Here is a 15,847-nt window from a genome sequence, read left to right as displayed (position 1 = left end):
CTATCTGGGGGGGAAAATACTAAGGATTGCGCTGGAAACAGAACATCGTAGTATTGTAAGTCTTTGAGTTCAGCAAAAACATTATGTAGGACTTCTCAATGCTGTAACTGTATGAGTACTGTTTTTGCTCAGTTCAGGTCTGATGAGATATGTAGGATGGAATGATATAGCATACCAATGACATGATGATTGGAGTTACCACTCTGCAAAGACTTAATGAAGGGTACTGTAGATCTGGAACAGAGGAAAAAAGTCTAGGAGTTTAAAATCCTAGGAACTCAAACAACAACTCAAGAAACACAAAACAAAGCCCCCACTATTTCAGTATTGACCTTAGTACTCTCTGTATGATTTGAGCAAGAGTGAAATACCCTAGACAGAAGTTCTTGTATCAGTTGTCTGAATGGCTAATTTGTGATGATGTCCTGTGCTTTAACTTAGACTCATATCATTACTTCTAATTCAGATGAACAGCAGATGTTAGAAGAGAAGCTGAACCTGTGTAAGGTGGTCTGTTGAGTAACTGCAGGCTTGTGGATTTGGGTTCCTTAATTTCCCCGGCTTATCGGGAAAGTAGGCCTGGTGAGCACATCCAGACTTGCATGAATCTTTACTCTTAAACTCACCGGAGAACCAGCCATCTGTTTTAGGTTGTATATAACTGTCAGAGTTTAAATAACATTGTTCTGTGCCAAAACTTTGTGTGCTGTGCACCAGTTGAGCTGAGCTGGTGCAAAGAATGGAAAACAGACTTAAAAGCACTTCAGCAGTCTGTACAAACAGGAAGTGTTATGAGCTGAGGGAAAGTTACTATTTTGGGCCTCGTGTCCATTAACACTTCTAATGAGCTTGAAAATGGTCTATTATGTGAGATTTCCTGGTTGTGAGACAGTGCTACCCCTCTACAACAGATTGTGCTGAGGGGGAAAGTAAAGGTTTGATTCGTTGAGTTCACACTGATTTTCTTCCAATATGTTAATAAATTAAAATGGCAGAGGAGCACCCTAAAGACTTAAGTAAAAAGGGTTTGGGTAGGGTGGCACTTTAGGAGAAGCAAATTGTATTATAGAATGGCTTCGGTTCAAAAGGACCTCAAAGCCCACCACATTCCAACCCCCTGCATGGGCTGGTACCACTCAGCAGATCAGGCTGCTCCATGTAGCCGGGCTCTGTGCACCACCAGGGATGGAGGATCCACAGCTTCTCTGGGCAGCCAAGTGAAGCCTGATGAAATGAGCTAGAACAGCATGGCACATTTCTGTTGGTTTGCTCTTTTTTTTTTTTTCTTTTTTTGTTGTTGCTGTTGTTTTTTGAAGTAAAGTTTCACTTTAGGAGCCAGGTGATGTGATGCACAGTGTGCTGGATAAGCTCTGGTCTGTTAAAACTTGAGTGCATAAAATTTCTGAAGAAAGAGATAGTCTGAAAGTGTTTTAAAAGCCAGTATAAAGATGAGGCCGGGACTTATTATTTGTAAGCTCCTGTCATCTCCTGCTGAAAACAACTGTTTTTTAAAGTGAGGTTTTTCTCAAAGTGTATACAGGCAAGCTTCTAGTCTCTTATCTGATGTCTTTACTGGAGTTCGGTGACATACTTATTACTGATACATGAAAGATTAAAAGAGGCTTGCTTGAAGAAGCAGCCCCTGTTGCAGCATTTCCTGTGCTATAGGGCTACTGGAGGAGTGTCAGGATGCAAAATGGCTCCTCTTGAACATAAAGTAGATTTGAGATGTAAACTGACTTCAAGTTGTCACTGATCTTTGATCCCTACAAATGGCTGCTGTCATATTTGTGATTTCTTGTTTTTGTGCAAGCACTGTATGGTTTGGGCCTTTGCTGTAAAAATTGAGGTATGGAGAAATCTGCCTTTTGAATGATTTTGGTGTTTCAGGTGTGACTTCAGGAGTTGACATGAGAAAGCAGAAAGGAAAACCAAGGAGTTATTGGGTATTCCACCAGATACTATCTTGTGTAGTTAACCATAGTACTATGTTGTTGTTTTTTTTTGTCGTCCTGATTTGTCTTTGTTTCTTGCTCAAAGGTGCAAGGGGATATTGCAAAGCTGTGAGACTTAGCACAGTGTTCTTAAGTACAAATGGATCCCTTGTTAGCATCAGTGATAGAAGGGCCATTACAGTATCACAGAAGTGGGATGAAATAAGATTTTGAGTGTCCTAACAAATTGAAACAATATTTGCTGGGTAGTAGTATCTAGGGTTTGCATTGTTAACAGTTGAACTCATATTTGTATTCTGCCCATCTTCCATGGGAAGAATTTGAAAGTGTATCATTAAAAATACTGTTTGCTTTCTCTTTGATCAGGCCTTCTGGATTTCTTGGTTCCTTATCAATGCATTCAAAAGGAGGATAGCTACCAGAGCAGGTACTCCAACAAGTAGTGTGCACGTATGGTGCTTTACCAAGATGAATTTCAACTTCAGAAAACTTCTAGGAAACAGAAGATGTCGGAGGGTAGAGAATGCAAGGTCTGCAAAATGAGGGCTTTTGGTCTGATGCATAAATTTCACCTGGAGAATTTCTTTCAGAGCCTTCTGTAAAGTCTCCTGTAACTATTCAAACTCATTTAACCTGTTTGGCTTTTATTTTTGTTGAACTCTGATACTTGCAAGTGACCGTACATTTGATGAACCCTGGGATTACCTCTCTCTTGCTAGGACATCAGTCTTCCTTCATTTAAATAATATACCAATTTCCCTAAGTTTAGAAAGCTCCAAAAAGTCTTCCACCTGGAGATTGTATTGTAGACAGAACTGAGATAGAATCTCCAGAAGAAGGCATGTTTTTTTCTAGGACAAGTAATTTGATTGTCCTCTCAGTCATCCCATGATTGTCAGCTATAGTATTGTGTATGTAAAAGTCACTTCTGAAAAAGCTGTTGGCTGACTTCTCTATAAGATGCTAACAGATGTTAACAGTCTTTTTATTAGGATGAGAAGTGAAATACTTAAATGTGCAAGTTGTAGAAGTTGAAGGTTGTGCAGCTGAGAGCTCCCAATGTGTTAGAGCTTACCTGATGAAAGCTTTTGTCATTATCATCACTTACAGCATGAAATGGGATTGGTTTGTCAGGCTTGACTTGGAATATTTTCCTGTTTCATGTTTTTACATGTAAATTTTAGTAACGTAATGCAGATGTGGGACTTTGTTAATTTTAAGTAGGTTTTGCTATGAAGTACGTGAATGAAAAGGGGCTGTTCTGAGTTTTTTGGGGGTCACACTGCACTAAGCTTGTGCAGTGGAATAATCTGCTCTCATTGGGTAATAAATTCAGTGCTTGCATAGGTGCTTTCTGATTGAATTCCCTGTAAGAATTTGATCAGTGTTAGTTTAGTTCTCCTTAGTCTTGTCAAGCACCAGTGTTTGAAATTGCAGCTTTGTGGGGTGAAGGAGTTTGTTTTAAGGAGATGGTAGATAGGAAAATATTCTAAGTATATTCTTGTACTGTGTATGATTGAATAATTTGTGAAGACGTATTTGAAAGCCAGGAGGAACCAGGAGTCCTAGGAGCAGATTGCATGCAGAGGTGAATATAATCTTCTAAATCAGTTTGTGGGGTTGCAGTTAGTTCTGGGTCAAGAGAAGCCATTGTAATAGTCTTGCAAACAGCTGATAGTACTTTTCTGGTTGTCAAGTAGGCTCTCTCTCAGCCAGCTAAATCATGTCTACCACTGACTCCCTGCTGAGGTCTGTAGAAAGATTCCTGCTGCTGCTCCTCTGACACCTGTCTTCAATAAATGTCAAACTCATACCTCTTCTCAATGCTTTGGAGGAAAGTCTTGCTAATAATGTTAGTCTCTGTAGTTAACCCACTTATTGTAGTGAATTTGGTAGAAAAATATAACAATTTGTACTTTGCATAAGCAAATTAGAATGTAACAGACTGGTGTGACAGCTGGGATACCACACCACTTACTGTGTTTTTTTTTTTTTAAAGAAAAATAACATTAGAATTGAGGATGTTTTTTTCTCCTTGACTTTTTTTATTGAGATTTCTGATTTTTACTGTTAAAAGATGGCTTCTCATACAGCATTTTGTTTTTTCCTGGTTATAGGAATCTGGGAGCAGAGTGTGTGTGTGTGTGTGTGTGTGTGTGTGTGTGTGTGTGTGTGTGGAAGTACCTAATGTTTGCTGTAAGGTGGGTTTTAGAGCATTTGCCATACAGGTAATATTGAAATTGATTTATTGATACTCCTGAATAGAATATAAATGTTTCCCCTGAAATTGTTTTTAAATTTCAGTTTCTTTTTTGGACAGCACCAAAACCAATCTTTGATATTTTAGGCTGTAGTGTTAATGTTAGCGGTGAGCTTGTTCTTGAAATACCTGGTTGTGTCTTCAGTTGGAAGACTGTTCTGTGGTCAGAGCCACTTCTGTATGGCAGGTTGGTGTGGTTGATTGATCCACCTCTTCACAAGGCTCTTCTGGCTTCTTTCTGAAGGGTTGCCTTAAGGATACTGAGTGAATGGCATGCATCCTCTGATTAAGGAGGTAAAAAACTTGATGCCCTCTGTAGCATAAACAAGTAGTTTATTGTAGTACTTACTAAAACCAAATGCTTGTTTTGGTTCTTCCATTCCTCCTGTATATCTCCAGCAGATCTATGAATCCTCCCACATGTCGAGTGTGCTGCAAACAAGAAATGCAGCTGTCAAAATGAAGTTTCTATTCTTCAGCATGTGTGTTAATTCCTTGTTAGAGTGACCTTTAAGCTTGCTGCTTTTCTGAGAAGATGGTACTTTTTGAAGTACCCGTTGCGTGGATAAATCTTTGTCGGAGCTAAAAACTTTTACTAGCTCCTGAAGCTTCTACTACACTACCCTCCTTCTTTCTGTCCCCTTTGTTATGAAGAAGGTAAAAGAAGATCAAGTAACTGTATATAGTTATGAGGCACTAAGTAATCGAAACTACTCTCATTTAAGTTTATTTTTTAATGGAGTATTTTGCTCATTGATTGCCTGGTAGCTGTAGTGATTAGCTAGGAAACCAGAGAAGTCCCGTAAGACTGGAGAAATACTTGTAAATAGAGGCAGAGATAGTGAACTTCATAATACAATCCAAAACTTAAACAGCAATCTTATAAAGACGTGCTAATATATCAAAGGCAACCAGCTGACAACTTTTGGTGGCTACGAACAAACTACTCAGGCTTCAAGTTTTTTGTGTAGAAAACTGACAGTATTCTGAACTCCAGGGTTCAGTCACTGGCTTATTGTACCACCCTCTTGCCCTAAGTCTTCTAGGCAGTTCTGTCTAGAATCCCAGCATGATTTTTGTATTCACCAAAGCTGCATCATGACTGATGTTTTCAGATTGACCACAGTCTCTCCTCTTGGAAAGGTTCGTATGGTAGTCATATAGGCAGCTTAGTTTATTCACCCAATTTCAGTATGGCTGATCACAGACTCCTATGTTGGTATCTGTGCATGAATTATCAGGAAGGAGGACTGCTGCTTTTCCTTATCGTATAAAGTAGGTGAGTTACTGTGGGTTTGAGGAATCAGACGTGGTCTTCTAGCAGCAGTGAATGTATCAAGCTGCTTACCTAGTCTGATAACATGGCAGTAATATATCCAAAGAGATTATAAAACAGAGCAGTGTTTTGAGTGTTGTACTTGCTTAGCTATGGTACAGAGATTGTTCTATACCTGATGGTGAGAACAGTCATGGGTTGTTGGTAACTTGGTGAGTATGCAGCCTCTGAGCTTCATTGCTTGCATTGTAGCAGAAAGCTTTTCTTTGTGATTCATTAGATGCAGCTGCAATAAATTAGAACTGTCTTAGATCAACTGTGGATGTTCTAGGTATTTTTGCCAAAGGTTATCATGCTTGTTTTTCCTCTAATTCCTTACTAGGAAGGTTGATAAGATACGGAAGCTGAATGAACTTGAAGGAGTTACATAGTTCTTGAGTCTGAGTTCTTTTAGTGCTAAAAATGATTCCAACTTGCTTTTTCTTCATGTGAAAGATTTTTTAAAAAATCAGCTGAGGAGCTGGTAGTTTGGAGACATCTCTGTGATTTCTCTAACCTCTGATGCTTAACAGGATAAAAATAGTTACCATATGGAATGTCTTTTTTTTGTGAGGACAGTCTCTGCTTCTTGAGAAACTTTGTGTTTAAGCACTTTCTGTACCTAAACATTTTTAGCAATTTCATCAGCTAAATGAAATACAGCTTTGAGAGCTGCTGTCATTGTCTGCAGATCTAGGGAGGAAGGAAGCTTTCTTCGAACTTCATGTGGTCTTGATGTTGAGGCGTTCTGCTTTTATCTACTCTTTTGGATTTCCATTGAAAATAAAATGCAGGAACCCCTTTATCTCACACCAATGAAAAATGAATTAGCAGTATTGGCTCATCTGTTTTTCAAACCTCTGTTACAATTCGTTAAGATTTTAGCAACCTTCTGAGAACTTACTTTTGAATAAGTCACTGAAACAATGCTAATGACAGTTCCCATTAGTAGCGGGAGCTTGAAACTTTACCAGCTGCTGAGAGAAGAGGAAGATCTGGTACTTGGGTGTGCTGAGTCCATTCTTAAGTTGTTTGTTTACAAACAATATAATCCTTAAAGAGCAGTTGCATGAGGTGTACTGTGCGAGGAAGGAAAAAGCTGAAACCTGCTGTTCAATGTGTGGTGTGTCTCCTGAGTGAAAGGAATAATTTGACTCATTTGACTTCTGCGTTAATTTAAAAATAACTTATCCTGTGTTCTTATATGTAGTAGGACAATGACATACAGGTTTGGGCCTTTCACACAGGATGTACAGATTATTGCTTTTAGGGCTTGGGGTTCTGGAGATACTGATCTGCATGTTAAGAAACAGTTACAGGATGATTCCAGTAGATCTTGACTTCCTTGCTGCAGAGGAAGAGACAGTGACTATGCTAGTTCAAAGAAATATCATTTTCCTAGAAGTAGTTAGCCACAGTGTGAGGAAAAAAATCCTCGTTCTGTGAGACATTGCAGCACTCTATATTGACAGATTTCTTTAAATTTTGGCCATTCTCACTTATGTGTATTTGAGTTCATTCGAGTGAATGATTTGTCTACAGTTTTAGTTATGCTATTCTTTTAAAAATGTGCACTTAAAGCTTAGGGAGCAGAGCTTAAATGAGCTGCCATCCTAATGAATTGTGGAGTAAATAATGTTCTTCCAGACATGTCTTTGGTTGTTTTTTTGTTTTTTTGTTTTTTTTTTGAGCTATTCCATGCAGACAACTAAAGAAACTGCCTTTTTCAAACTTGGAGCTGTTGCTATTACAGTCTGGATGGCATTTCCTTGAAACAGGGATCTGTTTTTTTTTCCTTTCTGCTACTTAAACTTTTAAACTTAGTGCAGCTCATGCCTTTCTGTTTCAAGAATCTTATGTCTGATAGTAAGGTGTGATCATACCGGACAGTATGAGAACCTGTGTCTGATACCAAGGTCTGCGCATCATCCAGATTTGCCCTAGCACTGACTGCTGTTGTCTCCACTGCACAGGTTTTGTGTTTTTGTTTTCCTCCTGATAAATGTTAATGTAAATAGTGCTTCAGAAGTTTCTGCAGAGAGCATCATATTTTTGCAAGATGGAAGTGTCTCAAGGAAAGATGCATACTATTTCAGAACAGTTGTTAGTGGCTTGCTGATGCCTGGTAGATACGATGCGTGACATGAGCCAGCAGTGTGCGCTTGTAGTCTGGAAGTCCAACTATATCCTGGGCTGTGTTAAAAGGGGTGGCCAGCAGTGAGAGGGAGGTGATTGTCTGCCTCTGCTTGGCTCTTATGAGGCTCCATCTGCAGTACTGTGTCCAGGCCTGGGGCTCCCAGTACAGGAAGGATGCAGAGCTGTTGGAATGGGTCCAGGGGAGGGCACTAAGATGATCAGAGGGCTGGAGCACCTTCCTATGAGGAAAGGTTGAGGGAACTGGGATTGTTTAGCTTGGAGAAGAGAAGGCTCCAGGGAGACCTCACTGTGGCCTTCCAGTACTTGAAGGGAGCATATAAACAGGAGGGGGGGGCAACTGTTTACAAAGGTGGATAATGAAAGGACAAGGAAGAATGGTTTTAAACTGAGACAGGGAGGTTTAGGTTGGATATTAGGAGCAAGTTTTTCACAAAGAAGTTGGTTAGGCACTGGAACAGGTTGCCCAAGGAGGTTGTGGATGCCCGATCCCTGCAGGCATTCAAGGCCAGGCTGGATGTGGTTCTGGGCAGCCTGGTGGTTGGTGACCCTGCACACAGAGGGGGTTGAAACTGGATGATCTTTGTGGTCCTTTTTGATCCAGGCCATTCTATGATTTGGTTCTCAGAGTGTTCTGCTCCTCCCAGCACTTCCAGGTCGTTGTTGTTTCCCCCCAGATTCATTATTTGTTCTGTGGAAGTGGACTTAATACTGTTCGTAAGTACTTCATGATGAATCAAATAGCAAAGCTTCAAAATGGAGATTCCTATCTCCATGCCAAGAGGAGTGTCATGCTCTGAAGTTTGCCATGTGATGTATTGATGTAGTCAGTGCTTGACAGAGGTCAGTCTTTGTGTCATGGTGCAGTAATGTGGTTTGACAGATGATTACAGAGAGTGTTGGAGAAGAACAACATCTTAACTTCCTTGTATCAAACACAAGTGCTAGGTGAAAGTAACTACCTTAGAATTGACCATGGCTGTTGTGAAACGCTAAGTAAGAACATGTGGGTTTTCCCATGCTAGAGACGAGGGCATCTTGAGTCAGATAATGTTAGTATCATATTTTCAACCTGTTAAAATTCTTTGAGTAAAATTTTTTTTGCGGCGTGTTGTAGTTCTCCCGCCAGGCTCATTTTCATCCTGTAGAATGTGTTAGAATTTTTTGGGCTGTGTAGGAGACTTCCTAGAACTCGGTGTGCGTTTATATAAAGGCAGGAAAGTATGAAATTATTCAGGGCCATGTGCTATTGGATTGACTTCGTTCTTACTTTCATGCTGTCCTGAGACTTCTTGGCAACTCTGTGAGCAGTTCTCTAGCCTGTCACTTAATATGTAAGTTGGAAGATGCGCAGAGAATAATATAAATTGGATGAAGATAGAACTCTGTGTACTTGGGAGCTCTTTCACAGCAGCATACTTCCGTGATAGCTGTTTGTTTTGTTACTGGGTTAGACATGATGTTACTGTGGAGTGGAGTATTACTTCAGGCTTTCGATGCAGTGAGAAGGATTTAATACAGCTGTAAGTCAACCTTATAGACTATAGACAACCAAATATAGAATATGCTGTAAAAAGGTCTATATTTCCTACTTAATAGAATTTTTAGTGGGTTGGACATAACAAATAAACATAGAAATATGCAAATATATTAGAGGGAAATTGTAATAGGCTTGGTTATAGCATCTAATACAAGGTACTGCATTAAATGATATAAAAAAAAAAATTAGTCTAGCCCGTAAAGAACAATGGGAATGTTTATTCAATTTAGTGGCAGTAAATGTAAAATAGACCACTGGGAAACAGTAGAGATGGAGGACAAATTAGATGTATCTCAGCAAAAGGTTGAGCTGAAGTGCTAATATATGGTGGCTATGTGGTTCTGGAAACCTATTTTATGGAGACAGTTGTAAGTATCTGTATTAATAATGATTTATCCATCTTTTAGACTTTACAAGCAGTTCTGGCACCTTGACTCACATTACTGCTTTTGCAGCAATTCCACCCGCAGAGGTCAAAACTTCAGATGAGTTCAGATTTTTCTGCTGATTTCAGTCAAGTGTGAGGTTACTTTACAGCAGGAAAATTGCCTAAGTCTCTCTACATTTTTGGTTGGATTATACAAATTTGCAGATAAGTCATTTCAGTACAGCATATGGATCTGTCATGTTCTATCTGTGTTGCATTATTCATTACTTGTATAGCTGGATGAGGAAATAAAGTTCTCTTCATCTGCTACTGTGAAAGTCTGCTGCATTCAAGGGACTGCAGTGATTTCCTGCTCTTGGTAGAACAGGCAGGGTGGAGTGTCGCAGCTGTGTTCAATTCTGGGTTTTTTTTTCAGAAATAAGTGACTGTTAGCTTCAGGTGGTTAAGAATATTCCTTAGGTTGCATAGCTTTAGCCTGTAATAGGTGTTCAGAATAAAATGCATGAAGTCTGGTTTTGGCCACACTTGCTCATACTTACTGAGTTACCTGACATGGCTTATTGGTGTATTTACTCAATCCTTTCTGTGTATTTTCAGCAAAGGTATCAAGAAATAGTGGAAGCTTCACACATCTGTAAACAGCATTTGAGCATCTCTTAGCTTAAAGAAGGTGGAAAGGAAAATGCTGACTGAGAAGTCCGAATAGTGTTGCTTTTGTTTTGGTTCTTCCCCCATACTGATTTTGGGAGGAAAAAAAAAAGCCTGCCCAAGTTGGCACCATGTCTCTATTTTTTGCCCTTTTACAAGGGAGGGAAAGTGGGGATTAATATTTGAAATAAATCAGCTAAAAATGCACTGAAGCGATTGTATCAGGATGTAACTCACATCACTTTGTCCTTCTCTGTTTCATTTGCTTTCACTCGTATGGAATCTTAATGGAGAATACCTTCAGCTTTCCAGCTTAGGAAGGACAGTCCTTATTCTTTTCTCTTGTTAGTATCATTCTCAAAATGGAAATGCTGTTCTTCGTCCTCTTTAAATTGTCTTTCCAGGAGTAAGAAACCTGCAAAGCGATGCCTCCTGTGACTTCACAGGAGTCTTTTAGTTTTAATTTATGCTTTTATTTTAGCTAGGCTGGTGGTGTGTATTTCAGATTTCTTTGAATTTTTCTTCCTCTTGCACATGTTTTGCTTGTCAAGAGTTTTAGAGCTGAGAAGAATGCTCTCTGCAAATGGCTCTCTTCAAGGTTCTGGGTGATGAGGACTCATGCAGGTATACAGGCGCACATGCTTGCTGTTGCTGTCCCAGTCTGACACTGCTTTGAGAGAATGTGTGGAGAATAAAACTATGTGAAAGCTGCTTTTTACTTCCAGCAGTTTGCTTTTTTTCCTATTTGTAGGACTGGAGATGTGGGATTGAGTAATTGCTATGTATGCAAGGATTATAAGGAATAGGGATATTAACTGCCAAACTTCTCCCTGCTTACTTTTCATTTATGATTTGTCTGAGGGGAAAAAATGTCCTTTATGGGAGGGGAGTCAAGAGGATTTACCTTGCTTTTCCAGGACAGGAAATCCAGAGCTGTCAAAGTGAGTTGCTGCAGTGTCTGGTACTTCTGCGCTTTGGACCCAGCTACCTGTGCAGCTAACAAAGAGCTGTTAGCAAGATAAGTGCTGTCATGGAAAACTGAAGGGATGTGAGAGTTTATCTAAACATGTTTTGAAGGAACCCATTTTTTCATGCGTTTCCTCTTGCATCATAGATACTGGGAAGCTTGGTAGACAAGTTTGCTTTTTTTGCTTTGTTTTGCTTTGGGTACATAAGTGAGAGATTAGATGAAGTAAAGATGCCTTTGGAGGCGTGCTTTCTAATCAGAAGTTGTCTTGTTTGCTTTTAAATTTGAATCTGTTCCCTGAATCAGACTAAACTAGTTTGCTTTTTCTTGGCTGTTGATAAACACAAATAGTTCTTATGATGCCAGGGGTCTGCACTGGGGCTGTTCTTGTTCAGCGTCTTCATCAGTGACCTGAGTGGAGGGGTAGAGTCTGCCTTCAGAAGTTTACTGGTGGGAAGAGTGGCTGATGCAACAGAAGGCTATGCTGATATTCAGAGAGACTGGACAAGCTGGAGAACTGGGGCAGATGGAACTGGATGAGAGTTCAGGCTTGAACTCTGTGTGATCTAGTGATATTTTTCATGGGGTTTGCACCCTCACCAGCAATGTCTGTGTTCACACATGCCCAGTGTGACTTGTAGTCAGGAATTCAGATGTAATAACCGTAACTCTGTCCACAGCTGGCCTAAACTTTTTAAATGAACGAAAGCAGTGAAAAGGAAAAGTACAGTTTTAAGTTGAATTCTTTCATTTGTGTGTGAGCTAATATCAGTGCTTTCTTGTGCTGGAAGTAGTTACTTGGTAAAAGTGCTTTGATTCTAAATTGGCCCGAATGATTACAAATACATAGTTTTACATTACTGAAAGCTCACTCGGACTAATCATTCAACAAAATGCAGGTGTTACAGGTAACTACTGGTGTTGCACTTGTGTTACTTTTTCAGCCCTACTTGAAAGTCTTTTGTGTTGGCTTCTTCACACAGTAGCAGTTAGTGGTGTGATGTTGTTTAGAGCAGCTTACAGGTTTGGTGGTGTTTTGTGGACTGCTAAGTTTTCAGAAGCATTGCTTGTTGTCTGGAGACATTCCTTCTGATTCAGGTATACATTCCTAGTGCTCCCTATGGACTTCCACATGCTCTTTCTTCTGTCTTTTTGGTGCAGGTACTGGAGCTCTTAAGGTGTTTCTTGGTTGAAAGAATGTGCCTGTACTAATAATGAGTGTCCTGTTCAGTCATCCAGAATTGCTCACTCATTACTTTCCTGAAACAGACAAGTCTGGCTGTTTTTCTTCTTGCTGAAAGCTTCTGCAGATTATTTTCTTTAGCATTAATCACAAGGATTAATTAGTCTTTTTGCTTACATCCCATGTATCCTTTTGATATCCGTCTTCTGTCCCTTTCATTGCCTTCTCTCTTGCTTTTGAGGCCAAGGTGTAACAGTACTGCTTGTTTTCTGATCTGCGTCAGAATGATTGCCAGAATATTTTCCTTCTAATAATGTTGCCTTTGAGGGGCTGTGCAGTAAGCTGTCGTTGTGTATGACTACTCTTCTTGCTCTCAACACTGACTGTGTTCAATCTAACAGTCACAGTCTGTTTTCAGAAACTTAATTCTGTGTTCTCCTGGAGCTGTGAGGGATTTTGATTAATAATGTATCCCAAGATCTTCGTACTGTGCATAAATCCAAAGGTTCTCTGCCGTTAGTTTCCTCTTACGCTGAATGAATTTTCTGTTGGAGCAATTTGCTGTTCCAGTTCTTGCTGCAATTTTTTTAATGATAGAATGGAAGAAAGGACAGAAGTGAATAGATGTGCTACTGAGAAGGGCTCTTGGAGGAGAAATGCTGCTTTGTGGTGCTTCAAAATAGGTAAAACTGCTGCACTTGTTTGTACAAACTCTCCAAGCAGTCCCTACTTGTGGACACAGGGTAACCATCAAAGTACAAGTAACAATGCACTTACGTATTTTTGAAGGACATTTTTTTTTAGTCCTGTTTTTAAAGCAAAACTGACTCAGATTATGTCAGGACTATTGCATTTCCATGAGCCTTCAAATAATTCGTAGTTTTTCTGTATTTAAGGTATTTAGGGATATTCCTTAGGCACTTACTTTTGTTGGTGGTGCGTAGTCAAGTGCATTACAGACCAGATGTTACAAGAAATTACAAGCGGAGGCTAAGTAAAATTCTGGTTTGATCTGCATATTTGAAGATACAGAGGACATTGTTCTTGTCTGTGTGTTCTTGTTCTGCTGCTTGATGTCATGAAACCTACGTCTGTGTTGTGCTTTTCCAAACAGCAACGTGTGATGCCTCACTTCCACTGCACTGTCTGTACTCAAAGGGGAAAAGGCATATTCTGAAAGTCTTCTGCTGTTCTTCATGAGCTTGGGTGGGGTCTATGAAGTATTGTGTCACTTGTGAGGTATTAATCTCATGGTGCAGTTTTAGTTGCTTCTGATAAGTAGTAACCTGCTTGAGAAGGCGAGGCAGGTGTTTGATGTGTAGTGTCTGGTCACTTAGATTCAAGGTGCTGATTTTCTGTGATTACCTTTATTTCGTAAAACCATTTGAAAGTATATAGCTTAATTGGAACGGCTATGCAGTGATTTTTGTTGTGGTATTTCTAAGTAGTAACTTAAGCGTATAACTAAGAAGTAACTCAGTTAAGTAGTTAAGGAGTAACTTGAGTGTATAAAGCCCATATGAAGAGATTTCCCCTTGATGACAAAATGCACAGGAGTGGATGAGAAAATTAATAAAAAGAGATAGTAGAGGATCTCCACCTGTTAGTATGATGCACTGAAGGCTTCTCTACTGTGCGCACCTGAGGTGATAACAGCAGTCTCTGTTTCTTTTTTCACTTCACCTTTGTTGTCAGAGCTGCCAGGTTGCAGCCTTAGGTGCTGTTTCCTGCTGAGTATAAGCAATTGAACATGTTCCATATCAAAACACCTATTTTTCAGGGGAAAGGAGGAGCAGACCATTGAATATTGCATTGCTGATCTTCATTTGCTTTAATTTTCTGAAGCCTTGCTTTAGTTTTCTAAAGCCTTGTTTAAAAACAAAAACTATGATTTGAACTGTTCCATGGCAAATCGTACTAATTTCTTAAACTGTTCTTTAACTCCTGTTGTTTAAATTAAAAAAAAACCAAACAAACAAAAAAACAACACTCAGAAAAGAACTACTTCCTTTCCTGCCATGCAGGCAATTCTCATGAATTAAATATCAGCTAACTAAAATTAGCTAATTAGAAACAGAGATTCAGTTAATGCTGCAGTTTTTAAGGCTATTTGAATTTAAAACTGTGCTTGATAAATAAAAAGTGAATTTAGTTAAAGATGCATGATGCAATGCAGTGTGTTATTGAAGGGAACCAATCACTGTTTGCTGGACTGCACAACTTTATTTGGTTCCTCTTTTAGGACTGAAAAGAAACAGTGGAACTCCTTTTCCAGCTTACTTATGATAAATCTCAGTATATTAGACAACCTTGCATTTCTTTAATAGTGTACTGATTTTTCCTAGTTATTGAATGCAGTGACTGCCAAGCTGTTGTAGCCATCTGAAGAGTAATATTCTGAGGGTAGTAATGTCAAAAACTGTTGCTATGTGTAGTCCACTAGCTGAGGCTTTCTTTAACTTGGGAATGCTACCATTTTAATCTTCTAGTAGTGCTGTTTAGTTTGGAAATGTTTTTTGAAAAAAATCATGGCATTCTTTGGCAAAGTGGGCCATATTCCTTATTTTTCAGGTCAGGTGGAAACTGTATTGAAAGGGTAAGAATTGTTTTTTCCAAATGAGATGTAAAAAGACTCTTTAACTTTGAAGCTGTGAAACAGTGTTATGCGTGCTGGAAGTACTTGAAATGAGGTACTTTGATTTTTGACAAGTGTGATTCTGCTAGGAGCTCAGTGATGCCTGCAGTGAATGCACCTTAAGTACATATGGATAATGGGAATTTTCATTCTAGCTGTGGTGGGCAGGAAGCAAATACAGTTACTGCTGCTTTGCTGGGACGTGCAGCGGTAGGTCAGGTTCATGGATCTGACACTTTAATGCAGTTTCTTTAATAAAACCTGTATAGACATAACAGACCTCCTCTAGTAAGCAGTTTATTGAACATACTTGGGTACCAAGGAGTGCTTGAGAAATGCATGTCTGTGCATTGTTCTTGGTTTGAGGCCATTGAGAATGTGGCTGATAACACAAAGTCTTTTTGCATGAACAGTTACAGTAATGATTAAAAGTCTTGATATCAACCTAAATTAAAAAATAAAGGCTCAATGTAAAGCCAGATAACCACAAAGTTTTTGGTAACAAACTAATGAGAGGACAAGTTTTTCAAGTGTTTAATAAAAACAAATCTGATAAATGTGTTTGTATAAACTGGCTGTGGCATTCTTGTAAAAGCTGACTTTTTAGATCAAGTTAGATTTACTGTATATGTTTCTTCATCTGCTAACCACAGGGTTAGAAGGGTTAGAATTTACACTGACCTCAAACCATGGCAATACTCCTATTTCTGCAAAGTATTGTGGCTGTATTTAAGATCTGGAAAAGCTGTAATTAGCTACAAATGGTCCATTAGCTTTTGTGATATCCTCCTAGCAGTGTTCA

The 15,847-nt window shown here is 39.3% G+C and overlaps 1 protein-coding gene across 11 annotated transcripts in view; it reads left to right on the top strand.

The window, feature by feature from the left end:
- The window catches only part of ELAVL2 (ELAV like RNA binding protein 2), an 84,518-nt gene that overhangs the window by 18,470 nt on the left and 50,201 nt on the right, over positions 1-15,847 (top strand). The window lies entirely within an intron of this gene.

This window comes from Tympanuchus pallidicinctus, unplaced genomic scaffold (genome assembly GCF_026119805.1).
Source record: "Tympanuchus pallidicinctus isolate F22 unplaced genomic scaffold, pur_lepc_1.0 scaffold4, whole genome shotgun sequence".
NCBI classification, from domain to species: domain Eukaryota; kingdom Metazoa; phylum Chordata; class Aves; order Galliformes; family Phasianidae; genus Tympanuchus; species Tympanuchus pallidicinctus.
This window is presented reverse-complemented; position numbering and strand designations above follow the sequence as displayed.